Here is a 15,000-nt window from a genome sequence, read left to right as displayed (position 1 = left end):
ATATATATATATATATATATATATATATATATATATATATATATATATATATATATATATATATATATATATATATGTGTGTGTGTGTGTGTATATATATATATATATATATATATATATATATATATATTTTTGGGCTCAAGCCATGTCGTCCTGATGGAAGTTCCTATAGGGTAGCTTCCTAGGGTATATTACAACTACGGCGATATTCCCAGAGAATTTACCTTAAGGTACCAGAATTCTAACTCCTGGAGCGAGTATCCCTCGTGAAAGGGATATCGCGACATATCAGAGGACGTATTCTAGACACGTCACATGGCAATCTACTACCTAAATAGAGATTCGTCTCGTAGGAGGGAGATTGACGAGATACGAATTCGGGAAGAAAAAGGGGGGAGCCGCTCCCAAGGCCTCCCAATCCCCCGATTCGTATGCGTGCCTGGCGCCAATCCTGGCGCCATCTGTATTCCTTTTTGCGTAGCTTAACAACTCGGTGTTTTTTCCTGTTTTTCTCGCAAATCTTGGATTTATTCAGCTTTTCATGGCTTCTCCGTCTTCGTTGGCCTCGGATAAGTTGAGTATAGTGTCTGTTATGTATAAATGTAGGCTCTTGGTAAAATTTTGAGTGATTAATAGGATTAATCTTTGATACAAGAGCCGTAGCCTACCAGAGGTGTCCTGGACACTGTCACTCGCTAGGTATAAATTAGTTAGTCAGAGTGACATTCCTGGTTGTTTTGCTTAATAAATTTTAGCTATTTAGCTTTACATAGGATTTCCTTTCGTGCTTAGTATTATTTGGCGAAGTATTCGCCATTCTGGCCTACGCTAGGCCATGTAGCCTAGTCGTTTGGTCCTAGTACTTAATGCATGATTTTGGTTTTTCCGAGTGTAATTAAAAGTTTATTAAAGCTTTAGGCTATATTTTATACATTTTAGACTGTGTGGAATATTTCCAAGATTGTATACGTGAGAGTTTCGGTGAATTAGGTAATCGATTCTCTTGGTGCCTAGGTTATTGCTTATGGAGCCTTAGTATACTTTATTATTCTCCCCGGTTGCTTTCTTTCTTCGGAGAAGGTATGCAATCCCTTTCCCTCTGTTTAAGCCTTGGGCTTATCCCTAAGTGGTTTTTTCCGAATTTATTTTCGATAAAACTATACTAGGGTGTTACTGTACCTTCCTGTTCCAGCAAAGTCTGGTTCAAAGAGGGACAAAACAACAGAGTTTTTTAGTCTGAGTCCGTGTTGTCTGGCTTGGGGCAGAGTTCCCCTCGCTGACCTAACACTTATAAAGGGAGCTTAGCTCCCTTAGGTCACTATCGAAGGTTTCTGTAGTATGATTCCTCCTTTTGTGATCGACCAGACTAAGTCCTGTTGCTGTTCTTGGGGAGGATAAAATCTTCCCTTGGGAATAGCAACGCCTTCCTTGCTTTGGTGATTTGGAAGCTGGCAAGTATTGCTGGCCCTTTCCCTTAGATCTCCCTTAGGCTAAGACAGAGTTCTTGGCTGCGGGTGATCTGTCACTAAAGCAAGGTTGGCAGGACCCTTTTGTCCCTTCCCCCTCTATCTCCGTAATGGCCTTGCCATTACTGTACTGTACCTTGCCGGCCGGCATAGCTGGCTGGCAGGGGTATTACTGTACTGTACGTCATTCTACTTCTGGACCTAGTATAGGTTGGGATATGGAATTGACTAAGGCCATTGCCGGCCGGCTGAGATGCTGGCCGGCAAGGGTCTTATGTTTTCGAGTGCTGCCCGGACCTCTCTTGGTCCCTCATCCATGCCTGCCGACAGAGCCGGACGGCATTGGTCAAGGAAGCCTGAATTAAGTTTCTCCCCTTCCTTATATGCACTCTTTCGGTTGCCGGGCTTGGGGGGGTCGTGTACACTCTTATCCCGGCATCCATTCTATTTTCTTCTAGTGCTGTACCTGTCCCGGCTGCCGGCCTATGAGGCAGACAGCCGGGCAGGTGTAGTCTTCTGGTTCTTTTGCTGCCGGCTGGCATCGGTCTTGTACCTTTGCCGGCCGGCTTATGTCAGTCCTTGTCTGCCGGTCACCAAGAGTGTGGCCGGCAGCTAGGTACTACCTTGTGTAGTTACTGGCCGGCAGTCATTGCCGGCCAACACTGGCTGTTGCTGGCCGGCAGCTACTGCCGCCGGCACAGGCATTTGAACCAGAAGGCTGCCGCCCTATAGCTGTTAAGTAGTATACTTTAAAGCTAATTGTGGTGTGTGCCGGCCGGCAAAGGCAGGCCGGCACACATCCTCCTATACTGTACTAGTATTCTTCTGTATAGCATATACAGTAAGAAGAAAACTATAGTAAAAGTTTAGGTACAGCACTGTATCTTCTAACACTATTGTGTTTTCTTGCACAGCCCTTTGCTGTTGCCCTCAGACAGGAAGCAGAGTTCTTCCCCGTCTATTATCCAGGATTTTAAAATCATTGCCTAGGTGTGAGCTCCACCTGTTTCCTCTGGAAACCTTGCATTGGTTACTCTAGTAGAGATAAACCAATTTTGATTTTATTATCTGGAAAGCTGCAACAATGGGTTGTGAGGGAAACACAAGTGTGTGTCTTTCCTTTATGAATTGTTATGCTATACTATGCATATCTAGTGATACATAGTTCACTTGATACTCATGGAAATTTTTTCTCTTTACAGGAGGACCCTCCGAAGTGCGGAAATGTTTTCTGCAATGTCCGTAGCAGGAACCTCTGCGGACATGAGTGTTGTAGGAGACACGCAGCATGCGCTGTCTCCAAGGATGATCTCCAGTATTGGGACCCTCAGGTATGTACTGTATGCACTAACCTGATTACTGAGGCTTTTGATTCCCCTAGAACGGCGGAATCAAGGGATATAGCTAGGGAAAAGCTCCGTACTTGGGTAAGGGGCTTCAAGAAGAACACCTCTGGCCCTTATCTTCCTAGTGAGAAGATGAGGGCGTATCTTTTTCCCCAGGCATCAGCTGAAGCAGTGATTCCCCAGCCTCAAGAGGAGATCCCCCAAGACCTAGTCCAGGTGGACGAGGAAGTCGCAGATGCGATGCAAGACATCCAGTTGTGTGACAGGATGTCTGATGTGGACGAAGGTTTGGAAGAAGACCTCCTGGCAGAAGGTCAGGATCAAGTTCAAACCCCGGATGTCGCAGAGGATGGGGTCGACGAGGTGTCGGCTACTCCGGTTCAGATGCCGGAGCCCATCCCCTCAACATCCGCTGGTCTCCCAGTAGAACTGGGACAGGCCCTCTCTTCGATTGTTGGAATGATCCAACAAATGCAGAAGGAGAATCAGGAGAAGGCGGCTGCAATGGAACTGCGTATGCAGTCCCTAGCAGAATCACATGGGCCCCGGAAAAGGCTCAATGTGAAAGACCTTCCCATATGCTCAGATGCTAACCCATGGAGGTATGCTGAGCACATGCCAATGACGACTGGTAAGATCGTCATTTCGGATAAGCTGGGTTCAGTTCTCCTAGAGGAGGTAGAATTCTGGCCCAGCAAGGCATCATATCCGGACTGCTATGTCCGGCTGAGAAAAGAACCAGCTTCAAGGGAGGAGACAGAGCCGAAAGAGGTCATTATTATGGACCATGCTAAGGCTCAAGCCCTACTTTCATCCTCGATGAAAGAGAGGGGCTTCTCGAATTCGAAGGTAGCAGCATTGAGCAAGAAGCTCCCTTCTTTTGTGTCCTCTTCTGATAGAGCCTTCCCCTTTTTACAAAAAGGGTTTGCGGCTGTCCTAAAGGCAATCGAGGCCGGCAAGCCTTGCCCCTCCCTGGAGGAGTGTAAACCCTTGTCGCTGGCTCTGCCTATGGACCACAAGGACTGGAAGGATGTCCATCTGACATTCTCAGTGGGAAAGTTGGAGGCTGATATTGCCGGACGGCAATTCGGCGAGGACCTCCCCAAGTTGTCCGAATTTCTTTTACGAAGAGAGTTCGAGACAAAAGAAAGACTGGCTGCCTCAATGTCTCATCAGACTACTCTTGAGACGATGGCAAGTGACCCTAAGGTCCATGAAATGTTCATGGTTGTGGCTAAGTCTCACCTAGCCACAGTGACGAAGGACCTTTATGGCTTCGTCAAGGCAAGGAGAGCTTGCAGGGAGTTCGTGTTCACCGGGGCTTCGGTGAGACACGAGCCAAGGAAGTTAATATCCTCCAACATTTGGGGAAAAGACCTTTTCCCTACCGATGTGGTCAAAGAGGTTGTTGATAAGGCCGCCGTGGAGAATAGAAACCTTCTCCAGAAGTGGGGCCTGGCTATCAAAAGAAAATCTTCCCCGGATGAGGGTCCTCAACCAAAGAGGAAGAATATGAGGACTAGGCTACCGTCTCGGCCAGCCAAGCCTTATAGACAGCAACAGCAACTGCAATTGCCTTTGCCTCCAGTGCCCCAGATGGTGGCACAAACCCCGACTACTTTTCAGTGGGTACCCCAGGCTGTGCCAGGTCAGTCAACCACATTCACCCCAACGTTCGAAGGACAGTCTTCTTCCTTTCGTGCAAAGCCTAGAGGAGCAGCCAGAGGCTCGTCTAGGCGCCCCTCAAGGGGAAGGGGATTCAGAGGTGGTCGTGGTCAGGGAGGCAAGACCTCAGGACGGCAGTCCAAGTGAAACGATACCGGTAGGAGGGAGACTAATGAAATTTTGGGATCGCTGGACCTTCGATCCCTGGGCCCAAAGCCTACTCAAGAATGGACTGGGTTGGAGCTGGTACAGCACTCCACCCCCATGCCTTCGGTTTTTCCAACACTCCACCCCCATTTTGGAGGAGTACGTTCAAGAACTGTTGGAGAAAAATGTGATCCGAAAGGTGAAGTCCATCAAATTCCAAGGGAGGCTGTTTTGTGTTCCCAAGAAAGACTCGGAAAAGCTCAGAGTCATTCTGGACTTGTCACCACTCAACAAGTTCATAGTGAATTGCAAATTCAAGATGCTAACACTGCAACACATAAGGACCTTACTGCCCAAGAGGGCATACTCAGTCTCTATAGACTTGTCAGACGCCTATTGGCACATCCCAATCAGCCGTCGACTCTCCCCCTACCTAGGGTTCAGGCTACAACGGAAACTGTACGCCTTCAGAGCCATGCCATTCGGGCTAAACATAGCCCCAAGGATTTTCACGAAGCTTGCGAGCGCAGCTCTCAAACAATTACGCCTAAAGGGAATTCAGGTAGTAGCCTACCTGGACGACTGGCTGGTGTGGGCAGCATCCGAGACCGAATGCTTACAAGCTTCCAGTCAGGTGATCCAGTTCCTAGAGTACCTAGGCTTCAAGATCAACAAGAAAAAGTCTCGACTTTCTCCATCCCAAAAGTTCCAGTGGCTGGGAATCCACTGGGACCTTTTGTCACACAGTTTCTCCATCCCAATGAAGAAAAGGAAGGAGATAGCGGGCTCTGTCAAGAGACTTCTAGATTCCAAAAGGATATCAAGACGCGAACAGGAGAGGGTACTAGGCTCTCTCCAGTTTGCTTCAGTGACAGACCCAGTGCTAAGAGCACAGCTAAAGGATGCAACCGGAGTTTGGAGAAGGTATGCATCAAACGCGCGAAGAGACCTGAGAAGACCAGTGCCGCCTCGGCTACGTACTCTTCTCAGACCTTGGTCCCAAGCCAGACATCTAAAGAAGTCGGTTCTTCTTCAGCCACCTCCCCCGTCGATGACGATTCACTCAGACGCCTCAAAGGAGGGATGGGGAGGTCACTCTCATCGGAAAAAAGTCCAGGGGACTTGGTCCAAGCTATTCAGGACCTTTCATATAAACTTTCTAGAAGCTATGGCAGTGCTCCTTACCTTAAAGAAAGTCTCCCCGCGTCACTCGATCCACATAAGATTGGTGACAGACAGCGAGGTGGTTGTGAGATGCTTGAATCGACAAGGGTCGAGGTCACCACCTCTCAACCAAGTGATGTTAGCCATTTTCCGATTGGCAGAAAAGAAGAAGTGGTACCTGTCGGCAGTTCACCTTCAAGGAGTCCGCAATGTGACAGCGGACGCTCTATCCAGGTTCACACCGATAGAGTCGGAATGGTCCTTAGACGCAGGATCATTTTCCTTCATTCTGAATCAAGTCCCAGAACTGCAAATAGACCTCTTTGCGACGAAAGACAACAAGAAGTTGCCCCTGTACGTGTCCCCGTACGAGGACCCCTTAGCGGAAGCAGTGGACGCAATGTCCCTCGACTGGAACAGGTGGTCCAGGATTTATCTGTTCCCTCCTCACAACCTTCTGTTGAGGGTCCTCAACAAACTGAGATCCTTCAAGGGGGTAGCGGCAATAGTGGCCCACAAGTGGGCGAACAGTATGTGGTTCCCCTTGGCGTTGGAACTACAGATGAAGTTCGTGCCGCTACCACATCCAGTTCTGACCCAGCGAGTCCAGAAGTCGACTGTCTGCGCTTCATTACAGAAAACCCAGACCCTGCAGCTCATGACTTTCTCGCCCTAGCGGTGAGAAAGCATTTCGGGATTTCGAGAGCTAGCATAGACTTCCTAGAGGAATACAAGTGCAAATCGACTAGAAGGCAATATGAGTCATCTTGGAGAAAGTGGGTGGCCTTTGTAAAGGCAAAGAATCCGCAGGAGATCTCAACAGACTTCTGCTTATCTTTCTTCATCCACCTCCATGGCCAAGGATTGGCAGCTAACACGATTTCAGTATGTAAATCGGCTTTGATGAGACCCATTTTATTTGCCTTCCAGATCGACCTAGGTAACGAGATCTTTAATAAAGTTCCGAAAGCCTGCGCTAGGCTCAGACCTTCAGCACCTCCAAAGCCCATTTCATGGTCTTTAGACAAAGTTCTTCATTTCGCCTCCCTGTTGAGCAATGAAGAATGTGCGTTAAAGGATTTAACGCAAAAAGTTATTTTCCTATTTGCACTCGCGTCCGGGGCCAGGGTTAGTGAGATCGTAGCCCTCTCGAGAGAGGCAGGTCGTGTTCAGTTCCTGGATGGGGGGGAGCTGAACCTGTTTCCGGATCCTACGTTTCTCGCCAAGAATGAGTTACCCACCAACAGGTGGGGTCCCTGGAGAATCTGCCCTCTGAAAGAAGATGCATCTCTATGTCCAGTAGAATGCCTAAAGGTCTATCTTCGTAGAACTTCAGACTTCAAGGGTAGTCAACTATTCAGGGGAGAAACATCAGGCTCAAATTTATCTCTGAATCAACTCAGAGCGAAAATGACATATTTTATTCGCAGAGCGGATCCTGACAGTACACCCGCAGGTCACGATCCGAGGAAAGTTGCCTCATCCCTAAATTTCTTTAATTGTATGGATTTTGAACATCTCCGTTCATACACGGGCTGGAAATCTTCCAGGGTGTTCTTTCGCCACTATGCGAAGCAAGTAGAGGAACTTAAGAGATCTGTGGTAGCAGTGGGTCGTGTAGTTAACCCTACTGTTTAACTCTGCGAGGAACAGTGGTCTTAATTGGGACGATTAAGTCCAGGGTGAGTGTGTAGGTACATACTGTACTACAAACTAAATGAGGGCACCAAGTGCCCATATAGACTGTTCCTTCCTTCAAAGGTGAACCTTGCATAAGTTCAGACATGTGTGCCAAGCGTTTCTAACGCTAATGTGATTGATTTGTAATACAGATTTTTTATGACTTGATACCTTGGTATCTCATTAAAGTGGTGTTTAATGGTTTTTCTTTCAGATAAACAAGTTCTGTTTACTATCATACTTATGCTTAAAGTTTTGGGTTACCCCCTTTTATATAAATATATATATTTGTTGTTAACCTGTCTGTTTATTATCTGTCAATAAACTTGTTCTTGAGAACCTTGCGTCTCTTTCACCTGTGTCAATTTATTGGTATAATTGAGCATTTAATTCTATGTATCTTATCTGGGATAATTCTGATAGAATTGTTCTGTTTTGCAAGCTATGTTGCATTGGTTTATGTAAGTCCCCTAATGGGAGAACTCCGTCCCATAAAGGGACGAGGGCGGTTTTATTAGTTTCTTCCTATGCGGATATAAACCTTTGTCCAATACAAGTATTGTGCGGATGACTGGTCAATATATTGACGCAGTAGTTCTATACAAACTATGCTTTACTTAATATAGGGCGAGACCACTATATTAGCTTGCCTGAGATTCATACATAGATATATGTACTCTTCGAGACTTTCCAGAGTCTAGTAGGACTCTTCCCTGTAGGGGGCAGGAAGCTCTAACATAGTTTATAGTTAGTTGAAAAGATGTATAACGGTAACATCTTAGGTCTCTAGGTCTAGTCGACCGGGAATAAATATCTCCGGGGAGTACGGCACGTTCTGAGAATCCACAGATACAGTAATGCTCTGGTACACTTCCATCAGGACGACATGGCTTGAGCCCAAAAAACGGATTTTGAGCGAAGCGAAAAATCTATTTTTGGGTGAGATAGCCATGTCGTCCTGATGGACCCGCCCTTGCCTTTCTAAGAAAGGGCTGTAGGACCCCTCCCTACATACAGTATCTGTAGCACCTCGTGTACGCTACAAGGAATACAGATGGCGCCAGGATTGGCGCCAGGCACGCATACGAATCGGGGGATTGGGAGGCCTTGGGAGCGGCTCCCCCCTTTTTCTTCCCGAATTCGTATCTCGTCAATCTCCCTCCTACGAGACGAATCTCTATTTAGGTAGTAGATTGCCATGTGACGTGTCTAGAATACGTCCTCTGATATGTCGCGATATCCCTTTCACGAGGGATACTCGCTCCAGGAGTTAGAATTCTGGTACCTTAAGGTAAATTCTCTGGGAATATCGCCGTAGTTGTAATATACCCTAGGAAGCTACCCTATAGGAACTTCCATCAGGACGACATGGCTATCTCACCCAAAAATAGATTTTTCGCTTCGCTCAAAATCCGTTATATATATATATGTGTGTGTGTGTGTGTGTCTGTGGATATATATATATATATATATATATATATATATATATATATATATATATATATATATATATATATATATATATATATACACATTTATATATATATATATATATATATATATACATTTATATATATATATATATATATATATATATATATATATATATATATATATATATATATATATATATATATATATATATATGTGTGTGTGTGTGTGTGTGTTTGTTTGTGAATATGTTTATTAAATGAGAAGATCAGTGGTATAACAATTTCTTGGGTGGTGGGCAATGGGCTCTGGCGTGGTGGCCTCGGATATGTTATTTGGTAGGTGATCCCGTGATAAATGAAGGTCAAGATGTTGATTGATGTAACACCTATCACCGTATACAGCTGGGGGATATTAGGGTTCCGGATAGCCTCTGTGAGCCTCTCGTTTGAGATTAAGTCGTAAGATAATTTTGTCGTTAACATTTGGCTTCCGGTTTCCTCGGAAGGGTTCATGTTGCTACTTTGGCTTTTCAGGTTGGTAATTCATTGTATGGATTCGGTCTGATGCTCTAGAGTTTTAATACCTCTTATCCATTGTAGGCAGTAGGTTGCCCAGGGCACAGTCACCCGTTGTGATACTACCTCTAGAGAGGTATATGGTCTTTTGACTGGCCAGACAGTAATACATTGGAGCCTTCTCTCTGGTTTCGGTTCATTTTCCCTTTGCCTACAATTTCACCGAATAGTCTGGCCTATTCTTTACATATTCTCCTGTCCTCATACACCTGACGACACTGAGATTACCAAACAATTATTCTTCACCCAAGGGCTTACTGCACTGTTATTGTTCAGTGGCCATTTTCCTCTTGGTAAGTGTAGAAGAGACTCTTTAGCTATGGTAAGCAGCTCTTCTAGGAGAAGGGCACTCCAAAATCAAACCATTGTTCTCTAGTTTTGGGTAGTGCCATAGTCTCTGTACCAAGGTCTTCCACTGTCTTGGGTTAGAGTTCTCCTGCTTAAGGGTACACTCGGGCACACTATTCTATCTTATTTAGCTTCCTCTTGTTTTGTTAAAGTTTTTATAGTTTATATAGGACATATTCAGTCTAATCTTATCACTCTTCTGAAGATATTTAGTTTTTCCTTGATTTCTTTCCTCATTAGGGTATATTTACTGTTGGAGCCCTGGGCCTATAGCATTCTGTTTTTCCAACTAGGGTTATAGCTTAGAAAGTAATAATAATAATAATAGTAATAATAATAATAATAATAATAATAATAATAATAATAATGATAATAATAATAATAATAATAATCCATAAGCTTAAGAGAAGGAATGATTGGTAATTATTTGGCATCATAACATCAATGGTCATTGATGCCGATTGGAGTACGCTTAATAACGAATTAGTAACTCATGATAAAGAAACCCGAAAACAAATGAATATATAACTTACCAATGAAACATTAAAAATTTAATATATCACCTGAAAATGAATAAGAAGACCAGCTTGTGATACGAACTAAAAAATGCCACGTATTGGAAGCTAGAAATGAATAAATAATTTACCATTGAAACAGTCAAAATTTGATATATCACATAAAAAATGACTAAGAAGGCCAGCTTCCAATACGTGGTATTTTCAAGTTCGTATTGGAAGCTGGCCTTCTTAGTCATTTTCAAGAGATGTATTAAATTCTTAAAAGAATCCTTCTATGTCCCATATGAAATAATAAAAGAAAAGTGTTCGATCGTTTTAAAAAGTAAAACTTTTAATCAACAAAGCAGATTCATAGATAACTGAATATATGAAGGTATTTATAGATAATAGAATAATAGAATAAACTTTTAAAAACCCATTGCACATGATTTTTTGAAATGAATCATTATTACTCAATGGGAGAATTATCATGGAACCATTTTGTTTTACTTTATTATAGTCATCGCTTGCGATGTAGAATAGAATCAAATATCCATCAAAGAAGTAAAAACAAATATTATCTTTGTTTACATCCTAATAGCTGGATTTATTGTAAAAAAAACAACTAACACACAGGATATAAAAAAATAGTTTTTGCTTCTAAATATTGAGTAAACTACTCCCTGTTCTCGATTCCATTAAAAAGATAAATTTCTTGTTCGGTAATATTTCATCTGATACATACAATAGTTATGAATGAAAGCATCATATTTCGTAATATTTCAAATGGCTTTCTTCGATATGATGGCAAATAGAATGCGTAATTGTTCCTATTGTTATGATAATATCAAATTCCATTACAGAAGCCATTATGAAATTAACGTTTCTGAACAGAGAATTTCCAGGGGAAAAAATCCTTTATAGCTTCCAGAAATGAGGTAGAGTTCCACATTTGCTTCACCTTTAAAGGTTTAAATGCTGCTCATGAATGGCAGAGGCAAGGGACAGTGACATTGCCCTAGCAAGCAGGACAATGCCCTGGAGACTGACCATATATACATATGATCAGCGCTCAAGCCCCCTCTCCATCCAAGCTAGGACCAAGGAGAGCCAAGCAATGGGTGCTGATGACTCAGCAGATAGACCTATAGGCTTCCACAAACTACCAATCCTTAATTCACAAGGATTTTGAGATTGCAGCAACCAAAGAAACTAACGATTTTGAGCAGGACTCGAACCCACTCTGGTGTCCACCAGCCATGGACGCTACCACATCAGCCACTGCCTGGCCCTCCTTGGTCCTAGCTTGGGTGAAGAGGGATCTTGGGCGCTGATCATATGTATATATGATCAGTCTCTAGAGCATTGTCCTGCTTGCTAGGGCAATGTCACTGTCCCTTGCCTCTGCCTTTGGATACTAATCTAATTCTATAATGTTTCTAATTAATGCTCAGGTCTATTTACTTCGTGCATTGAAAGGTAAGTTTCATAATGAAAACCGTACAGAAAGTCTAAGTTTTTATCATCTAAAACCACCTCTCTCTCTCTCTCTCTCTCTCTCTCTCTCTCTCTCTCTCTCTCTCTCTCTCTCTCTCTCTCTCTCTCTCTCTCTCTCTCTACACATTTCCTTTTCTAACAAAAATCCTCATAGTCTACAACATTCAAGGAAATAAAAGGCATTGTCATATTGCTCGTGGTAGTGTGCAACGTGTTTAAATTATTATTATTATTATTATTATTATTATTATTATTATTATTATTATTATTATTATTATTATTATTATTATTATTATTATTATTATTTTTATTATTATTATTATTAAAAATGAAAAGTAGTCTGTGCATCTATATGTTTGCTTAACAACACTGGTTAATCAGATCAAATCCGAAAAAATTCACATATTTTCAAACAGTGCAAAGCTTCGTAGATATATATTGCTTCTCGTTTTGAAAGAGTATAAGAACCATTTGTTACGAGACTTTAGGTTTTATCTATCTGAAAAAAGTCTATTTCATATCCAGTTCTGCATACAAGAGACAAAACCAAGAGGGCAGAAACAGCAAGAACCTCCCAAGATCAGAACTGGTTTCCATCTTAGCATCAACAAAGGTTCGCTCTGATCCAAACTTCACAAAGTGAAGAGAGTTCTTTGATGTCCTTATCAGCAAATTAACTAGATTAACATAATCTGGTTTACATATAGATGAGGTGCTTAAAGTTCTACTGAATATAGGCGAATGATTTTATGAATTTTGTTGAGAAAACCAAGGAGGGATGATGGGAATCTAGAAATTTGTGTTTTGTTTCGATTTGCTAGTGTACGCGACCTGTCAATAAAGATGGCTTAATATTTAGGTAGATATGCACACACACACACGCAGATTCAACCCTTCCCACTCACTCCCCCTTTTTTAACTACAACCAGCTGGTTTGGCAATTTGTGGGAGTGTGATTTCCTAGTGTACTTCTCGGGGTACCCCTTTTCACCAGGGTAAGATTGCACTCTCTCCCTCTGCCGCTTAGCAAGACAGGAAAGATATATATATATATATATATATATATATATATATATATATATATATATATATATATATATATATATATATATATATATATATATATATTATATATATAAATATATATATATATATATATATATATATATATATATATATATATATATATATATATATATATTATATATATATAAATATATAAATATATATATATGTATATATATATATATATATATATATATATATATATATATATATATATATATATATATATATATATATATATATATATATAACCAGACACTTGCTCTTTATAATATAGGGAAGAATAAAAAGTAATTTCTTGTAATATCTTCATCAAATCTGAAATGAAATTTCACTGTAATAATATTCATTTATTTATTCATTTATTTACTTATTACTGGGGAATAGTAGCTGGAACGATGAGTAATACACAAGCAAGAAACCAACCATGGTGTAAAAAAGTACCTTTTTAAGGAAATGGTGTAAAATTAAATGGAAATGAAAATTTAACCCTATAAATAGAGATAAAAAATGCTGTCCCATAAAGTTAAATGATAAGGAAAAATTGATAAGTTTGTGTGATTAAATATGTTTTAAAGATTTTCATGTCTAGGTTAAATATTATTAAATTATTAAATAATCGAGGAAAGGGGCTAATGCAACCACTCAAAATTCGGAATAGAAATTTCTCAGTTTATGGATCTGAAAAGTTAGGTTACAGGGTAAAAGAATATTAGTCGTGTGAACTTCTACTGTCATTAGCGTGTCGATTATAATTGGTAAAAACGTTTATAGAAATTTTTTAGCATTGTAAGATAATACATTTTTGTGGGTTCTTAGAAACAATCATATGATCGATTAATATTATTGTAGAGTTCATTTAGAATAATCATAAAGATATATTTTTAGTGGTTCATGATCATAAGGTTTACTGATTTTGATGATTATAGATAAGCTTGAGAGTAATTATGTATATCAATTAAAATACTGAGATATAAAACACATTTCATGAAATGCCAATGAAAGTAAGATGGTCTTTTTTTTTATTCTCATTTTGATGTTATAGTTTTGAAAGAGAAGTTTTACTTGAACACTCTAGGCATTAAATCCCTCTTTGCGACGGATTTTATAAATCGATAACAAAATCACCAGAATTCCTTTTTCAAACTCATATTTGAGAAACTGTTATTATACACAGTTCTCCATTCCTAACCATCCAGTCTTCCTTTCCAAGTACTTTGAGACTATTTATATGCAGCGCTCTTGCAACACGGACTTGCATGGAATTCATTCAACATTATAAAATGAATATTTTAAACGGTAATGTCCGTATATTAACTGACTAGGAATGTGTACGAACATAGTTCCATCTCATCAGATTAAGTAGGGTAGCTTTTGGCTTAAACATTTAATTTTTAATAGGCTTGTAGAAATAGGGATTATTCTCACTGTTTTTTTTTAATTTTAATAGGCTTGTAGAAATAGGGCTTATTCTCACTGGGTTTATTTACATAGGAAATGAAAGTTACTAAGATTATAAGTAAAAACATCTGGTATCATTGGACAAGATAATACAAGAGGATTCCAGGACTGAGTCCAGAAAATTCTTACTCAATCAATCAATCAATCAATCCAGTACTGGTTAGGTACGCTGTTAAAAATTGGCCTTAAAAACGGTAAAAGTCTGGCAAAATTTATTCCAGGATTGTTACCGTTTTGCAAACGGTTATATCGACGTAAATACTTGATATTACGGTAATACCCCCGTAAAAAAAAATATCAAAGCAAGGTGAAATTACGGTCGGCTGTAATTTACTGAAATACGGTTGAGAACAGTATATTTTTACTGAGAATTTCCGATCAAAATTACGGGTTTTCTAACAGAGTAAGAAACAATCAATTAGGGATTTTGTCTAAGATTGGTGAGTAGCGTGCAATATCTAATTACCGCTAAACTTAGAACACTAAAAAAATCCTTAGGAAAGAAGAAATTCAGGAACCCAAAATTGAACAGTTAGTTAATATAAAAGTAATTTTGCAGAATAAAGTCTATTAAGAAAACAGTTTAGTTACATCAGTTCTGCTCCTTAGTCGGCGTCAGTGACACTAATAGGTAGGGAGACCTATAATATTAAAA

The sequence above is a fragment of the Palaemon carinicauda genome, chromosome 13 (assembly GCF_036898095.1).
Source record: "Palaemon carinicauda isolate YSFRI2023 chromosome 13, ASM3689809v2, whole genome shotgun sequence".
Taxonomy (NCBI): domain Eukaryota; kingdom Metazoa; phylum Arthropoda; class Malacostraca; order Decapoda; family Palaemonidae; genus Palaemon; species Palaemon carinicauda.
Note: the sequence above shows the minus strand (reverse complement) of the source record.